The 4,044-nt window shown below is 31.0% G+C and overlaps 1 long non-coding RNA gene across 1 annotated transcript; it reads right to left on the reverse strand.

Moving 5' to 3' along the window:
* Nucleotides 1–297: 297 nt before the first annotated feature.
* LOC138872997 (uncharacterized) lies at nucleotides 298–3,725 on the reverse strand. The gene is made up of 2 exons (XR_011401191.1): nucleotides 2,532–3,725; nucleotides 298–639 (listed from the first exon to the last, which is right to left on the reverse strand). It is a non-coding gene; the product is annotated as an uncharacterized lncRNA (long non-coding RNA).
* Between the last annotated feature and the right edge of the window lie 319 nt (nucleotides 3,726–4,044).

Consider the following 4,044-nt stretch of genomic DNA (forward strand, 5'->3'; position numbering starts at 1 on the left):
TAAGAAATCTGATATGTGTTGTGTAATCTTTATTCAACATACCTTGTTGAATTGTTCATAAATTTTATCATATAAATAGATCTTTTATTTGTGTTGTTCAATTAGTCACATGGGGTAAATTTTGATACTATATATCTTCACTAGTTGTTTTTTTCTTAAATGTTCCTACAATATTTATAACTTGAAGACATCATATGTACTCTCATCCAGTCCTTATTTTTATTTTGATTTGAAGACCAATCATTCCGTCTCGTTCGATCATAAAAAAGCCAAACATGAATTCTGAATTTGTAACCATAAACACTAATTAGTAGTACTATTTATTGCCAAGAATTAAAATTACAGTACCACAAAGTTGAAAGACAGCCGGACAAGACATGTAAAACAAAACACAAACTAATACTTATAAGTACCACAATGTTGTGCGTACTTTTGAGGTATTATTACTTTTAGCTTATACAAGTTAGTATAATGTTTGATAGTCGAAAAATATATAATATATAAATATATATTTTATATATTTTGAAAGTGACTATACAATATCATTTTTCTAGTTTTTGACACAACATTTACAAAACGCACAAAATGCCCGACGAGCTCCTGCACCCGATTGATCACTAATATTGTTTGAATCCATTGCTGCAAAAAAGGTTATGATGTATTAGCTATAGGTTAACCTAAAAAGGGAAATTTATGTCAATAATTTTCAGTGTTACGTTGCCAGCAAATACTCTATTTGTTTCAATTTGTTTGAATCTTTTTCGAGTACAAGAGTTAAATTGACAAAGTTTTATGCGAATTCATAGATTCTGTAAGTTTTTTTAAATAAAACTGACAAATTTAAAAATTACATAAAAAATATTATAAGTTATAGTAGTTATCAATTAAATATTGAAAAATTATTTGAGAAAAACAGAGTCAAACAAAACATTGTTCGACTCCCAAAATAGTAAAGGTTCATTCTCTAACAAAATGTTTCATTCAAGAGATAATTAACTGTGCTTTCCATAACAGCATCTTTTAAAAAAAAATAAAAAATAAAAAACAAAGCCAGAGAAACTGTTTCATAATTACAGTGTAAATCAGCGGCACTTAAGAAATAGAGAGGGAACCCATTTATTGAGGAAAAGTACTTTTCACCATACTTTCAAAAATAGAAACTAGTATGTTTCTTCCATCATATCATTACTTAAGTTTAGATTGCCAGGTGTAATAGTTTTAAATGATACTCCTTTTGGTCTATTTTGAATTTTTTTTGGTCGTTTTCGCACATATTAAGAATTTACCTTTTAATATTAATTAATAATGAAAGTGATCATATTAACTTTAATTTATTCATTAGAAATATAACAAATACTTTCCGGCTCTTTACTATAAAGGCAACTTTAGAAAAAAAGAGTTAATTTCTTCCCGATATCTGAAAAAATTAAATATTATAGATCACAAGAAAAAGGCCAAATATCCAATAAAAGTAGACCGAATGGAATATGATTTATAACCTCACAAATATATATACTTGTTTAAGAACCATACGTTTTATTTTCTTTTTAATTTTATATCCAATCAAATACTATCACATAAATCGAGTGCTCTTGGGAGTAATAATTTGTATATGTATTTCGTTAAATTTTTAACGCTATTATCTAACAAAGTACCCTGCAGTATACAAAGTAAAAAAAACCTCACAAAGTATTTGCTTATTTTCAGATTTTTCTCACAAGCTACTAGTTCCGTTGCTTCGATTATCTTGTTATCTTGCTGGTATTATTTCTTATTTCTATTACTTTTTCATGCTTTCTTGAGTTCAGGGTCTATCAGAAATAATCTCTTTACCTTCTAAAAATAAGGGTAAGATTTGAGTAAATATTATTCTTCCTAGGCTTTACTTGTGGAATTAGGCTAAGTTTATTGTTATTATTATTGATCACACAATTGGCTGAAACAAGGTTTTGGATATTGAAGTCTTATCGCCATCCAAAAGTAAATATATATCCACGTGTTTGGCCAAAAAAGAATCGTGGCCGCATGTAAGAAAGAATGTTGACATATAAATAATTAAGTTGAGGTGTCCCTGCTCTAGCAATAGAGTTTAAACTATTATACAAGGTAATTACCAAATTCAATAAAGATAAAAAGAAGAAACTTATGCCGTGTTGGGATATCATAAGATAACGAATATTTTAGATGTGGAATGTCTCAGAAAGTTTCAAAATGCCCATTAAACTTTCAGCAAAATGTTAAATAATACTTATGTAAACATTTACTCCCTTCGTTTCAATCATGTGTTTTACTTTCCTTTTAAATCCGCTTCAACAAAGAATGCCACCAATACATTTAATAATTTTTTAATTCTGAAATTTCGATTTTTTATTTCATTAATGAGACTTCTGTATAAGATATTATGACATAAGATCACAAAATTCAAAGCAAAATGTTACATGAATATTTAAACATTTATAACATCCATTTGCAGACTCAAAAGGTTAAAAGTGAAAATAACTACAAGTAATAGAGTGAAGAAGTAAATAAACCTTGGGTAATTGGAGCAGCCGCCTTAGACATCTCCCTTGCATCAGCTTGTGAGGATATTACCATTACCAAAATAGCCAAAGAAAAGCAAAGAAAAAGAATAGTTTTGGAAAACATTTTGATAGATGAGCTATATCGAGTTTTAATTTTTTGCTGTGAAAAGGGAAATAATGTTTCTCCCCTATTTATAGAACAACTTGCTCTGAACAAGGGAGAAAAATGACAAAAAGGAAAGCCTTCACAAAAGACTTACTTTAAAGTCACGCACGCCAAGGTAGACTGAGTTAGTTGGGTGAGTGATTTCCCACATAAGAGACCTGAGATAGATTCTCTCACTAGCAGTCTCCTCAGTCAGAGCTCGTCGTATCGGGTGTACCTAATGCGGTTTATATCTCTTGTGTAATTTGTGAGCTAATATACAGTGGGCGAATTACCCCGTGTGCACCCGAAGGGTAGCGGCTACGGGTTTGCTAGGAACTTTCCAAGAAAAAAACAAAAACAATGTCGTTACATGGCCACTTGACAAATTGTATCAATTTGGATTGTTTACTTAGGGCGAATTGTTTTAATGGGAAACAATGGGCCAAATGTAGATAATTGGTGGCCGAGTGATTCCAGCTCTTGACGTAGATAATATGTGGCCGAGTGACTCCAACTCTTGACGTAGATAATAGGTGGCCGAGTGACTCCAACTCTTGACGTAGATAATTGGTAGCCGAGTGACTCCAACTCTTGCCCAAGACCATATAACAAACCATCCCCCAACAAATATGGGACACCTTAATAAGAGAGACAAAGCTAGCATTCGAAGTTTATAAATTCTTAATTTATCACAAACCCATAGTTTAGCTTAGAAACTGGGTTCTTAAATAAATATTTATACATATTTTATGTATTTTCTAATACGAATACAAGGTTTAAACTGAGTTTGTTCGAACCTGCGAATAATGCTCTTCCTCAGCCCCTACTTAACATCCCCCGACGCTCGAAGGAAGAAATGAATTTTAAACTTAATTCAACTCTAAAAAATAGCTAGTCTTGAAATATGAATTATCTCGAGAGTCTATGATCATATAAGGAGACAAACAACCGTAATTCCGCCAATATGAGAATAATGCTATTGCTAACTTCCATTGATGAAAAGATGAGATGGATCGTGAAAGAAACGTGTTTCCCATAATGTGTCTTGAGTCAAGTTTAATTTTTTCAACTTTATTTATTTATTTATTTGTTTATTGCATATCATTACTTCCTTAATTATTTTTGGTGAAGTCCAAAATTTACCAATAATAAGGTACAATTACAATGTAATGATCTCGTATCACATTTTGATGCATAGTGTATTCCTCAATGATACACAATTTTCTTGGATTCTTGGCAGCCTCATTCTGGTTTGGAAAATTGTAGCCATTTGAAAACCATTTTAAATACACTAATAACTCCTTGTAAAATGGTTATACTTTCTTGGCAGCCTCCTGTGGGGTCCAGCCCATATTTTAAAGAAGTTATTTTCTT

The sequence above is a fragment of the Nicotiana sylvestris genome, chromosome 1 (genome assembly GCF_000393655.2).
Source record: "Nicotiana sylvestris chromosome 1, ASM39365v2, whole genome shotgun sequence".
Classification (NCBI taxonomy): Eukaryota; Viridiplantae; Streptophyta; class Magnoliopsida; order Solanales; family Solanaceae; genus Nicotiana; species Nicotiana sylvestris.